At 47.3% G+C, this 14,912-nt stretch overlaps 1 protein-coding gene across 1 annotated transcript in view; it reads left to right on the plus strand.

Moving 5' to 3' along the window:
* Positions 1-14,912, plus strand: part of AGPAT5 (1-acylglycerol-3-phosphate O-acyltransferase 5) — a 1,254,587-nt gene that overhangs the window by 1,163,119 nt on the left and 76,556 nt on the right. The window lies entirely within an intron of this gene.

Below are 14,912 nucleotides of genomic sequence, written 5' to 3' on the forward strand. Positions count from 1 at the left end.
CCATTATGATAAAAAAAACTCTCGCTCCAATAATCCATAGGCTTCTATTTTTTTTTTTAAACTTCAATTTTTGGTATTAGAATTTTTCTTAAGTTTCACAATGTACAACTTTTACCAGGATCCACAACAATGAAAAGAAACTAGCCCCCCTCCTTGCTCCCCACCCTTGTGTCCCCCCACACCCTAGCCCACCACTTCAAATTGTACATCTCTGGTCGAGCAGCTATTGGAGTCACCCCAAAAAGAAAAGGAAGCGTACAAAGCTTAAAATAGCCTATAACGCCTAAGTGGAGACAATTCCCTCATTCGGCTGACATCTCCTCTTAAACTCTATGCGACCCTATTTATTGTCAAATCACATCACTGGGGGGGGCACAAACATGGCTCCATTCCCTCTCACTCAACCCCTCCTGGTATGTCTCATCCCTTGGAATCCTCAATCTAAGTCTACACACTAGGTTTACCATGCCCCCATTTCAAAATGACCATGCCCCAATTCTGGTGGAACGCCCCCATGTGGTCATTGACCATAGCCATCGACTTTTCTATCAAGAATATGTCCCCTAACCTGTTCATCCAGTCGGATTTTGTCAGGACCACCTCACTCTTCCATTCTTAAGCTACTGTAAGTCTCCCTGCCCTAAGCATCACCTCCCACATTCTGGGGAATCTAGACTCTTCTCGTCCCCCAACAGGATACCCAACAATGATTGCAGCAGGTCCAGCTCAAGCGAGACCCCCACGATTTCCTTTATCCAGCTTAAGAGTTCTGTCCAGTATATCTGAATTTAGGGAAAGGACCACCACATATGGAACAAGGAACCCATTTGGCCACAAGCTCTAGGACATTGGGGGGGACACTCCAGCATATGTTTTTGAGAGTCTAAGGGGATCTAGGTGCCAGCCATGCAGCATATTGAAGTTATGCTCAATTGCTACCATAGAGTTTACCCTGAAACATAACCCTGTGCACCTTCTCCAACATTTCCTTAGTAATGTCCTTCCTGGTCTGCTGGGCCCAGTATTCTTAAAATGTCTGCCTTCCTGTAACATTGGCTGCCACCAGAACACCAGGACCTCCAAAATTACGCAGAAGAAAAGACATATCCTTACCTGCGTGATAACTACTATACTGAACTACAGCAACAAGGAAACTACAACAGAAGAAACAGAGGAGTAACCTTCTCAGGCACCTCGTCAAGCAGCAGTGGTAGTAGATTGGGAGGTTCAGGCAACCAACAGCCACAACAACAACCTTTTTTTTCCAGGCGCATGCAACAAGGGCGACCCAGAAGACGACCACCAGCCCAGGGACAGCAAATGAGGACCAGGCAGTGGTACCAAAACCAACCACAACAGAGAGGATACCAATCTTCAACCTATCCGACCATATAATTTCCGCCGCCAAACAAAACCTGTTGGAAAAAGGGTTGTCCTTTGTACCGGCAGCAAAAGCTCATGCTTTCAACACTGAAGTCGAACTGAAACAATTTTTCCGGAACATTCGCTTGAAATACTTCTTCGAGGTTTACCTACCAGAACACTCAAACACTATCATGGAACGACCCGAAAGAGTTACTGACAACACCACAGGCCTCAAAATGAAATCAACATTTATGCCTCCTCCCCACACTATCCCTTGTGAATTTGAAGCTTATGAGAAAATGGTCACCAAAGCTGTCCAGAAGGGACTCACACAGCACAACTTCTACGCAGACAACCTACAAACAGATGAAAGAACAGCGTTACGTTCCCTTAAAGACAACCATGACATCACCATCAAACCCGCGGATAAAGGCGGTGGCATCGTCATCCAAAACACCAAGGACTACGATCTGGAATGCCTGCGCCTACTGAGTGACATCAACGCCTACCGCCCTTTACAAGTGGACCCCACCAAGAGTCTACAGGATGAGATTTGCAGCCTACCACGCAATTCGAGAAACTTGGATTTGCGAAGATGAGCATCTTTCCTCAATAAAGCTCACCAGCGAATTCCGGCGTTCTACATACTGCCAAAGATGCACAAAAACTTACAAAAACCTCCTGGAAGACCGATCGTATCGGCTTGTGACTCAATTTTCGAACCCCTATCAGTCTACACGGACTCCGTCTTGAAACCTTTTGTGAACCAAATGAATTCCTACCTCAAAGACAGCACGGACACCATCCTCATGCTGTGGACCATCAACATGGAACAAGATTACATCTTAGCCACCCTAGATGTAGGGGCCCTCTACACTTCAATCCCACAACAAGAGGCATTAGAGGTATTGAAACTCTTTCTGGATAAAAGAAACAATACCGAAACCGTCCCTACAGACTTCATACTAGAATGTGTGAGACTGACCGAAAATGTCTTTCTATTCAAAGACCAATTGTACAAACAAATCAAAGGGGTCAGCATGGGGGCCACCTTTGCACCAGACATTGACAACTTGTACATGGCACATTACGAAACTGAAAACGTCATGGCAGACACTAATCCCTACAGAAACAACATCAAGCTGTGGAAAAGGTACATCAACAATGTGCTCCTCATCTGGCAGGGGAACCAACAAGACCTAACTGCATTCCAGGAATGGCTCAATCTATGCAATCCTCACATCAACTTCACGATGCACTGGGACTTCCACGGGATTGACTTCCTAGACCTCCACATCTACAGGTCAGGAGACCATCTACACACAGAACTATTTCGGAAACCTACAGACCGGAACACCTTACTACATTTTGGAAGCTATCACCCTCAAGGTCTGAAATATAACCTGCCCTACGGACAGTTCTTGAGAATTAGGAGGAATTGCACCAACCGTGACACATATGAGAAACACGCCACAGATCTACAAAACCGCCTTCTCAACAGAGGCTACCCGAGGAAATCCGTGAAACACGCAAGCAAACGAGCAGCCAACACGGACCATACTATCTGCCTCACCAAAACCACCAAAAAAGAACTGGACAGACTGGTATGCGTGACAACCTACAGTCCCCTCAGCAATTTGATAAAAAAGACAATCAAGCAGCACTGGCCACTGATCAAGAACACTTGATCTCTCCAAAAAGTGCCCCTTTTTGCCTTCAAGAAAAACCGCAACATCAAAGTCACTGGTCCATACGTTTCTTGAAACTCCAAAACAACCCATTACTCTGTGGAATTTACCACCTGTCCAAGGACACTATCGATGTGACAAATGCATGGCCTGCCAGTTCACTGAGACAACCAAAGTATTCACACACAAAGAGATCTTGTGGACCGTACAGGATCACACAAACTGTAATATCAAACAAGTTATGTGGACTTCTATACGTTGGGAAAACCATGAGAGCTGTGAAGACCCGAATTGGCGAGCACCAGTCTTATATAAAAAACAAGGTACCGGACAAACCACTAGTGGAACACTATGTTCAGAAGAACCACACCAACATGGATATAAAGTGGTGTGTCTTACAGAAAGTGAACATCACGCGTAGAGGTGGAGACATTGACAAAACCCTGACCAGACTAGAACAGAAATGAGTCCACAAACTACGAACTGTCAAAGAAGGTTTGAACATAACTGTAGAGTGGAAGCATTTCCTGTAAAATATGGCGACAGTTTGTATGTCCTATGACAGAACACCCGTCTACAGCAATGTGTTTTATACAATATGGCTGCAGATGCTCTCTGAGAAACCACATCCACCTTGCATCTGGCCAGACTTTCATACAGATACTTTCCATTTTCTAAAAACAAGAATTTGCACAGTGTAACAATTTGTTTTTTGATTTTCTGTCAAATCTTTATTTAAAGTAATTACATCTGTAAATTTATATAAACCATTGATGTCATATACCTGTCATGAACAACATGTGGTAATGAAGTAACACAGGCCTGATTCTATACTACATGACAGCTGACACCCAATCGGATTGACAGGGGCTGACATCATCATCATCATGCGCCACACCTTGCATGACTTGCATTTTGGCCCAACTGACCGCCTGCATCAACTCTAAACAGGCATTTAGGTAGTCACCCCACCACAGGGCCCCTGTTCTTTAACATGGCCCTGGCCTGCACTTAACACACTTGCATCCTCGATATCTGAGACGTCACACTACTGCTTCAACGATCTTGGCAGCTGAATGCACTGACAATAGGTAAGCTTTACTGCACGCGACTTCATGCACAGAAACTGGTAGGCCTACCCTCACTGTAAGGAATCTCTAAACAGCATGACTCTGCACATTTAAACACCCATAGCCCTTCATGCCACCTACACCATAGGCTGCATGACACGTGTTGTGGCACCGTAATCCAGAACGTGCACAGCCCACATAGATCACGGTCCACCCTTCCCCCAGGACCGATGAGAAGGGGCACTCTTTTTAATCACATTGTATTAAATACAGATTTGCACTACGTTTTCCGTGCACTTGATAAATGGCATTTTGTTATTCCACAAAAGCCCCTTTTATCCCATTTAAGCACACTCCACGTTTAGTGGGACCACCACTAGGTCTACTCTCACCAAATCTGCTAAGACCTACACCACCACCTCTCTAGTCAGACACTAACTATGGGCTATCTCTAGTCAGACACTAACTATGGGCTAGAGAGGAACCGCACCCTTGGGGCGCCATTTAGTAATCCTACTTCCTCATCCCCTTACAGACGTGACCACGCCTGTTGACAAGATGACGACTGCATCCAAAAGAAGTGGATCCTTCCACCTCTTAATCTGAGCCACTAAGCTCCTCGGATTCGGTAAGCACCGGCATCCGCCCTACATAGTATTCATAACTTTTCTCTGCTAGATCTTTGCTGACCACGTACATCCTGAGACGTTCTTTGTCTGTTTCACTCCTACAGACCACATAGGACCCTCCACTCGTAAAGACACTCCTGTCCTGATGAAGGCCTACACCATTAGAGCTTACCTAGCTCCACGCAAAATGGCCGAAACACTGTCGTGTTGACATGTATTATATGTTGTTGTTCAACTCTTGATTGTGCCCACACTCTATGGGCCCCCCACCTGTTTATGATTCCACTGAATTCTCTAAGCTTCCTTCCCAAGGAACGTATAGAGAATGAACAAACTGTACAAGTAGATGTCTCAAATATTGACTACTTGATAATTCGTACTTAGGTACTACACTTTGTATGTCCTCAAATGTGAATGTCCTATGTTTTTTTAAAAAATACCAGTGTATTACTACACCACTGCACTTCAAAATAAAACCCTTTTGTGCAGAAGAACAGTTTCATGAGAATTTTGTGACCACCCACACAAGGGGTCACCCACTCAGGGTGTAGCAGTGGTTACTCTTCAGCAGAGATTGACCTGACCTTGCTCATTCGTTTTTTGATATTATTGTACCAACCTGGGCAGAGCAAGGCAGTAACCAGGTACCCTTCAGAATACTACCCTGTATAGCTTAGCCAGAATCCCCTTCCTTGAGACTGCACCATCAATAACTCCTTCATAGGGCGTACGCGGTCGGGTGAACTGGTCCATCCATCCATCTAGCATCTTCCAGTATCCCTTTTAACCTTATGTATTCAAAGACACTAATTGCCTCTCACCCCAGCTTTTTGGACACTGCTTCCCACTCCTTAAAGTTCCCATCTGTAAAGAGCTGTCCCGCCCTCTCTAGTCCCTGGTCTAACCATGACTCCATTTTCCGAAATCCTCTCTTACCCATGTCTAGGAGTGCCCCCCACAAAGAGCTCATCCAGGATGACCAAGAGGACAGTCTATTTTTCATACCCCCCTTTTTCCACAGTGAGCACGAGATGCCCAAGGTCGGGTGGCTTTTCACCCTTTCAGGGACTGCTTTATTTGGGTTCCACATGAGGTACCTAACCTTTTTTGGGTGGGTGAACATATCTTCCAGATAAGCCAAATATGTACCTGGGTCGTCCCTCATAAGTTCCAAGAGCATTCGTAGTTTGGCTGTCTTGTAATATAGATGAAAATAGGGGAACCCAAAGCTCCCCAGATCCCTTGGCAGGTTCAGGGTTGTTCTCTTAACCCTGGGTATCTTTCCCTGCCAGATGAATTTAGTCAGCATTCCATTTATATTTTTTTATTTTTATTGACGTTTCAAGTTTTGAACAATAACAATCCCCTTCCCAACTAACCTCCCTCCTCCCCCTCCCAAATCCCCCCTCCCCATTCGTGGATCACAGCACCAAGGGTTTCCTGAGGGTGATGTCCAGGGTAAGTTGTATCGCTGCTCATAGAATGTCCAACAGTCTTCGTTTCTGAGGGCACCATTGTTCCCGATAATCTTCATGTAGAAAGTCTAAGACCAAGTCCCATTCAACTTTTAATGTTGTGTAGTCCCCTTGGATAGAGTAGGTTTCCCACTCCAGTGCGGTATAATGCCATATTTTAGCTATCCAGTCTTGTTCGCTGGGGATAGAGGGTTGCCTCTTATTTTGAGCTATTAGAGAGAGCGATGCCACACTGAGTATCATGTAAGCCTTCCTCTGTGGTTTAGACAGCAAGAAATCGAGCACGTCGCTCAGGCCTAACATGCCTTCTCCAAAATCCCTCTTCACCTGGGGGCCAAAGATTCCATTAATTTCCTTGCTGACCACATCCCAAAGGGGCTTTAGGACGGGGCACAGCCATCAGATGTGTGTGCAGATACCCACCTCATTGTATCCCTGCCAGCAAGTTTAAGCGACTGAGGGGGACGATTTTATGTAGTCTGTCAGGGGTTAAGTTCTACTTCACATTTCTCTGATTTGCATGCCCCTCATTAGCTCCGGGATTCGCTACCACAGTACCCACCACTGGTCATCGGATAGCGGGAGCGGTAGCATGTCAGCCTACTTCTTCATATAGGGCCGCTGGCATGGTAAATATCCTATATAGATTGCTGACCACTTGCCTGTCCCCGGAGTTTGTTACCAAATACCTTTCTAGCGGGGTAAAGTCCCTGGCAGCCGCTTTCCTCATGTCGTGAGATGATAGCCAGTGCTGCAGTTGGGTGTACTTGAACCTGTTCTCCTCCTTCAGCCCCATTGTGTCCTTGAACTCTTGAAAGGATTTCACCTCCTGCCGCTCCATCATGTCCCTTGCGTGGGTAGCACCCGCCTCTTCCCACCTAGTGAAGGCCCCTTTTTCAAGCCCGGGGGTAAACTGAGGATTCCGGATAAGGGGAGTGAACGGTGATGAGAAGGAAGTAATCCTCCCCTCCTCGACCATGATGTCCCATGTGTCTCTGACTAAGGCTGTTATGCTGCTTTTATACATATTGGGTGGCCTATCCGCTCAAGGATGCTTCAGAACCTCGTCCAGGAGGCCGCCCACTACCGCCCTATCCATTCTATGCCACATGCAGTCAGGATTCCCTACAAACCACTCTCGGATTACCCTCAGCTAGGCAATCCGGTTGTACATCTTAAAGTTGGGGACTCCCAATCCCCCTGAGGGGGCAGTCATGTCACCCCAGGCCACCCTCAGCTTTTTCCCTTGCTAAATGTAGTTACAATTGTAGTTACGCAGAGACAATTGAAGAAGCTGGTGGGGACTGCCACTGGGAGAGCCTGAAGTAGAGCGCCCTGGGGAGGACCACCATTTTGATAACACTAATGCGGCCCGGCCACGATAGGCTGAGGTGCCTCCTCACAGCTAGCCAAGTCCAGATTGTTCCCAGCAATGGGGGTAATTGGCTCGATATAGGTTCTCTATCGATGGAGTCAGTGCCACCCCCAAGTATTGGAGGGGTCCCTTCGCCTGAGTAAATTGCCCTGTCTCTAGCGGGATCGGGGACGTGTCTGCTTGAAGTTTCATTGTTTCAGATTTCAGGGTGTTGATCTTCAATCCCGCCACCTTGCAGAATTCCATTAGGAACGTTGTGAACTCCCTGAGGAAAGCATCCCAATCGGTGAGAACCAACAATAGATCATTGGCGAACGCCATTACTTCTGGTCCTTCCTCCCGAAGGTGACACCTTTTATTCCCTTCTCTTGTCTTATTCTAGCAAGGAATGCTTCCAAGAATATAGCATAAAGGACAGGGGACATAAGACATCCCTCCTTTGTTCCCCTATTTATCTCTATCACCTGGGACATACACCCATTGATGGCTAACCTGATTCACAGGGATCTGTAATTAGCTTTGACTAGGCGGAGAAAGACTGGGCTGAATCCCATCTCCTCCATTGTAGCGAACAAGAATGACTATTCGAACCGGTAAAATACCTTCTTGGCATCAAGTGCCAGCACCCCTGATCTCAAGCCCACCTGGTTTGACTTCTCTATAAAATGGGAGATTCGCCTGATGTTGTCGAACGTTTGCCTCCCCTTGACAAACCCCGCCTGGTCTGGATGCACCAGGTCCGGAATTACTTTATCTAACCTCATCGTTAAAACTTGAGTAAAAATGTTGGCATCCAAATTTATTAGTGCAATAGGGTGGTAGGAGCTACAAAAGATGGGATTCTTATTGGGTTTGAGGAAGAGGACCACCATGGCTTCCTCCATCGTTAGGGAGATGGATCCAGTGTTGAGGAAGGAATTGAAGAGAGACGTCAGCCGCGGGGTCAGAGCTGATTGGAAGGCCTTGTAAAAAAAAATGGCAGGGTACCCATCCGCCGGCCCCGGGGCTTTATTTGGGGGTAGCAACTTAATCGCTGCTAATACCTCATCCTCACTGATCACCCTTTCCAGGGCTTCTCGCTGATTCTGGGCTAAGTGTTTCAATTGACAGGATTTCAAGAAGGTCCTCTGGCGCTCACAGTCTGGTGTTTGGAAGTGTAATGAGCGGAGTAGAACTGCGTGAATGCCTGCATAATCTCCTCTGTTTGAATGGCTTCCTGCCTGTCTGGCGTTTGGATGCATCGAATCACTCCCCCCTTTTCCTAACCTGCCTGGCTAGAAGCCAGCCAGTCTTGTTGGCCTGGATGTAATATTTCAGTTTCAGTTATATAAGAGGGATTTTTCTACTTGCTTTGGGAGTAGTATGCTGAGCTGAATCTTAATATGCCTGTATTCCTTCCTTATCTGAGCCCCTTTATCGGTTTCCATCCTCTCCATCACCCTCCCCAGGCGCTCCTCTAAGTCTGTTTGAAGGGCCCTTTCTTGCTTGACCTGCAGAGCTTGTTTTGTTATTAAGACGCCCTGCATGGTTGCATTAAAGGCAACCCATACTACTGCTTCCTGCACCCCCGCTTTCCTATTTTCTGCAAAAAAGTCACGGATTGCTTTGCTTACCTCATTGCGGATTACCATATCCTTTAAGAAGTGGCAGGGAAACTACCATTGCCATAGCCCCGACTCCCCTCGCGGCCACCCAATCTAGTTCTATTTGTAGAGGGGCATGCTCAGACAGCGTAATCGGCCCCACCATATTCAGAACCTGTCAGAGAAGAGAGCCAGATGTAATGAATCCTAGAAAAAGATCTGTGGATGGAAGAATAGTATGTGAACCCCCTGGAGTCCCCTTTTAATTTGTGCCATGTATGTATGGTGAGTTTGTCCATACTAGCCAATAGCTTGCTGGACGGGGTGCCCCGTGATGGCGACCTATCCCCGCTTCTGTCTTTGTGCGTACGTCACGCCAGGTTAAAATCCACAGTCACTATCAGAGGGCCCCTTGTGAATTGATCCATTACCCCTCTCAAAAATCTATCCTGGCCAGCATTTAGTGCATATACCTTGGCTACTGTAAGGGTCTTAAGGAGAGGGGAAAGAGGGTCCAAACTGGAACCCTCCCGTCCCCTGCACACCGTAGTAATGCGTCAGTACGACGCCTTAATATTAATTCAAGAAGATTATAGTGTAAAAACACATTTAACACATTTCAGTGAAAAAACAGGTTTTAACCGAAGTTAATGATACAATCCAATCTTTAAATGTAAAAAACAAGATTATTTATTCCAAACGCAGAGGCCAGAGAAAGTTCAGTTCATTGAGGATGGCTGACACGTTTCGAGAAGTATATTCTCTTCTTCATCAGCCAAAGATCATGTACAAGAACTAGATGTAAAAAATGTAGAGAAAAGGAAAGCACAATCAGGATAGTGTTACTATTAAGTAAATTCCACCATCTATCTAGTATTTATCATCATACAGCTGAATTCTACCAGTAGAATGACACGTATGGTGTCTCAACAATTGTATTGACAAAAGAAACCCGTAATAAGGATCAAAATACACAGAATTGGGTTCAGTTATATCCAAAACCACAGGCAACCAAAACGAAGGATGGCCAAATAGACAATTGTCAGGGGGATAGTGAATAGTAAAGAACAATTAAAATAGATATACTGAAAGGGATGGCTGTAGATATGCTCACCAAGACTAGAGAAGTCCTTTATGCTGCTACGTTTTGGAGGTGGCTCTGCGTAAGCAGAGGATTCAAACGGATAATGAATTATAAAAATAATTCAGCGTAAAACAGGTGCCCAGTAGACTGCAAAGAATAAAGCACAAAACCTATTGTCAGCATGGTTTCCCAAAGTGACAACAAGAAAGGTATAGTTTAAGGGACAAACACTCACCCTTACGAGGTGAATATCCATCTCGGAGTGTCAAGATTCTATTAGGCGGGTGCCGTGGACAGCGTGTCATCATTAATCGAGTGCCAGCTGAGACATAGTGACAGGATCTGTGGGTAACCCAAGAGCGCTGTGCGTTAGTATATGAGCGCGTCTGCCCAAAAACAATTATAACACTGAGCGTATGTTATATGGGAGTGATACAACTTACTAAGTAAGCAACGTAGTGCGGTCTCCGATCCAGGCAATCTGCACCCGGCATGCAGTTAGTATCAAGTGCGAGTCGCGCAACCCAATCGTGGGTACGTGGTCGTCACTGGAGATTGTTACTATGAGAGGGATGCTTCCCGTGAAGCGAAAGACCCTCTTACATGCATTAGCAAGTATGTTAAGTGCATGGTGCGTCAAAACAGATGACGGTCTCACGGTAAGGATCGTGTTAGAAGTCTGGTTAACAAGTGTTAGTGCAAGCTGGCGGCCATGTTTAAAGATATATATCCCATACGCAATGTTATTTACCATTCACTATCCCCAGGACAATTGTCTATTTGGCCATCCTTCGTTTTAGTTGCCTGTGGCTTTGGATATAACTGAACCCAATTCTGTGTATTTTGATCCTTATTAGGGGTTTCTTTTGTCAATACAATTGTTGAGACACCGTACGTGTCATTCTACTAGTATAATTCAACTGTATGATAATAAATACTAGATAGATTGTGGAATTGACTTATTAGTAACACTATCCTGATTGTGCTTTCCTTTTCTCTACATTTTTTTACATCTAGTTCTTGTACATGATCTTTGGCTCATGAAGAAGAGAATATACTTCTTGAAACGCGTCAGCCGTCCGCAATGAACTGAACTTTCTCTGGCCTCTGCGTTTGGAATAAATAATACTTGTTTTTTACATTTAAAGATTGGATTGTATCATTAACTTCGGTTAAAACCTGTTTTTTTCATTGAAATGTGTTAAATGTGTTTTTACACTATGATCTTCTTGAATGAATATTAAGGCGTCGTACTGACGTATTACTACGGTGTGCAGGGGACGGGAGGGTTCCAGTTTGGACCCTCTTTCCTCTCTCTTTGTGTATCTAGGTAGCCCTGTGCCAGGGCCACTTTTCCTCTCCCGCATCCATCAGATATTGTGACTGTTTCTATCTAAGTCTGTAACTTTGTATTCGTAAATCCGCGAGTGTGCACCTTCCACTTCCTTCTGTACTGTAAGGGGCTTCCCTCCCCGTTGTTGCTGGACAAATAAAAACCTTCCCTCTTTGTCCTCTTTGATGGCCTTGATTTGGGCGCTCGGTATGTCTGAGTGCAATCAGGACCCCTCTACCCTGGCTCTTGTCGTTGACTTGAATGACATGCGGGTACCCTCTAGGTTTAAATCTGTCTGTCCTGTAAGCGGATGTGAGTTTCTTGGAGTGTCACCGCTTTGGGTTTGTCGTGCTGTAGAAGGTTCTCCAGTTTGTCTTTTGGCAGGTGTGTTTAGCCCTCTTATGTTAAGAGAAAGAATGCGGTTACCCATGCCCCTCATTTCCCTTGAAGATGGCCAGTTGTTCGAGAGTCCTTCAGGGCCTTTGTTACCTGCCCCATACGCCTCCTCTTAGCAAGCGTAGCCTTGGCCAGGTCCTGGAAAAGCTCGATGATGGCGCCATTCACCTTGATCGGTGGTGCTTTCCTTGCCGATTGCAGTATTATTTACTTTTGATCGTATCGCTGCAGAGCCACCACCACTTCCCTGGGCCTGGCCCCTGGTTCTTCTCGATGGGGACCCACACAGTGGATTCTGTCAACTAGGATATCCCCTGCAGTCTCAATGTCCAGGAGTTCCTTGAACACTAACTGCATTGTTTCCCTGAGTTCTGCGTCTCGGACACTCTCGGTTAGCCCTTTCACCCTGATATTTGACCACCTCTAGCGGTTCGCCAAATCCTTGGCCTGGAGCTCTAGGTTATGTGTTGCAAGCGCTAGTTGCTCCGTGAGAGCGTCCGGGTGTCCTCAGAATGCTCCTGGATTATGTTTTTGTTTGTCCCCACTCTGTCCCCTAATTCCGTGACTTTGCTCTTGACCTCCTGCACAGACTGGGCGAGTTTGGTGCAAATTAGGCTGAGCTGATTCTTTGAGGTGGCGGTTATCTGATCACTAAAGGCTTTAAAACACTGCTGGAGCTCCTCGCTTGTGACTTGCTGCTCTGGTGGTAGGGAAGGGGAAGCTTCAGCCACCTGTTTCTCCATCCCCGCCGTTTCCTCCTCTTCCGGGTTGTCCCCCTCTCTTCTCCATTTGGAAGTGCCCCTTCCTGCTTTTTCATGCCTTTAGGACCTGTTGCGTGACATTCCTTGGTGGGCGCAGGCTGCTGGTCCGCAGGTGGGGGATCTGGGGGTGCCCTGGTGCCCTTTGAGTGGTGAAGATGATGATCCCCCGGGGGGTGAAAGTGCTCCAAAGAGTCCGCCGCTACACTGGTGCAGGGCAGAGGGCCTATTGGCTGCAGTATCCATGGCGTTGCTTCCCTGCGGGGACCAACTGCTGAGAATGGGCTTTCTTCCGAGGTGAAGACCCGTGGCTGGGAGCCGCGCCTCCCCAAATGTCTCCTTCACACTACCGTGTGGCCCGAGATCCCTGTGGGAAGCTTTGTGTATCCGGGTATATCCAGGCTGTGAGGTCAGCTGTGAAGTCGGGCCCTGGAGGAGATGGTGAAGTTTCTCCGCGGGTATCTGGGCCTAGGGCACCCGCCTTGGAATCCCTGGGGGCACTGCTGGCAGCGGCTGGCTGCGGATGACTACTGCCTAATGCTGCTTGCCTTGTGAAGTCAGCAGCCTTCTGTTCACGGAGGGTGCGACCCGGCATCTGGGGGAGGAATCCCCCTGCCTGGAGCCAAGGTGACTGCGGGAGCCGGGGCTATCCCACCCCCACTCCTTACATTTGCAGCCTGTAGCTGCGTAGTCGTAGGCGCACTGGCCGAATGCGCTCCTGCCAGACCCTGAGGCACTACGATGCCTCGGGTCTCCTTGGTGCTTGATTTCTCCCATTCTGAAGCCTGCTGCTGGAAGGAGGGCTCCGGTCCGGCGCAATCAAGCAGAACGAGTGGGGAGGCTTCACACTCCCGCCGCCCGCAGTCAATCCGGCAGTGTCCCCAGCTCGGCTCGGCGGGGTCCCTGTATTCTATCGGGTGACCGCTAGGTGTGCCTTTTTGCTCTGTTAGCCCTTCGTGGCTTTTCCAGTTTAGCAGGGACCCCGGACACCTCGGAGTGGGAACCGATGCTTGGGCTGGTATCCGTGCCGCTCCGAACAGCGGGTCAGGGCTGCTATAAGTTGGCCTGTGCCCACGTGGCGTGCCACGCACTTCTGCCGGCCCCGACCAAAAATCTTACTGCTCCGCTTGGATCACTGTGCCATGGCACAAAGATTCCCACAATTAGGGTGCTTGAGGTTGCAGCTTATTGCTCCTTTTCTGGGCTGCCAGGGAGGAGCACGCTCCTCACGGCAGAGCAGTGACGGCAGCCATACTGGAATCCCATTTAGAATTTTAAAGGAGGAGTCTGTAAACTTCGTTGGGAGGGCCGCAAAGAGGTATGGCAGGCATTGTAATACGTTCATCTTCACTGAGGTCATTCTTCCATACCACAAAAAGATGAGATGGGCTCAGCGAGCCAGGTCTGACAGTATCATTTAGAAATTAACGTGTGCCAACATCTCCAGCTGTCTAGGTATGCATATTCCCAGGTAAGTAATCACTTGCCTTTCCATTCTCATACCCCTAAGGGTGTTCTGATTCCAAGATCCGTGGGGCACAGTGGCATGATACTGGATTTGGCCACATTCACCTTCAGACCTGAAAAGGTGCCAAAAGAATCCACTGTTGTCAGGAGCTCTGGGAGGGAATGGTGGATGTCTAATTCGACAAGAATGTAATCTGTAAACAGAGACAACTTAAAGGTCTCCTCCCCACATTGAATCCCCTTAATCTCCGGATTCTCACGCAGCGCTATCGCAAGGGGCTCCATCGTCAATGCATATAGCAGAGCAGACATCCTTGCCTTGTTCCTCTATTCCGAGGGAAGGAGGCAGAAAGTATCCTGTTAACCAATACCCTAGCTGTTGGGGCTCTAAACATCATTGAGATCCATTTCCTAAAGTTATTTCCTAACCCCATTTTCTGCGGCACCCTTTCCATATACCTCCACTCCACCCGGTCAAACACCTTTTCACAGTCAATTGACACCATGCACACAATCATTTCCTGCTTCTGGGCATAATGTATCGGATCTATCGCATATCGGACATTGTCCAATCCCTGGCACCCCTTAATGAACCCTACCTGATAGCCGTGTACCAGCGCCGGGAGTACCCATTCTAGTCTGTATCCCAGCAGTTTCATCAAAATCTTTATCTCCGTATTCAAAAGTGA

This window comes from Ambystoma mexicanum, chromosome 4p, assembly GCF_040938575.1.
Source record: "Ambystoma mexicanum isolate Mex_15411 chromosome 4p, UKY_AmexF1_1, whole genome shotgun sequence".
In the NCBI taxonomy this organism is placed as follows: domain Eukaryota; kingdom Metazoa; phylum Chordata; class Amphibia; order Caudata; family Ambystomatidae; genus Ambystoma; species Ambystoma mexicanum.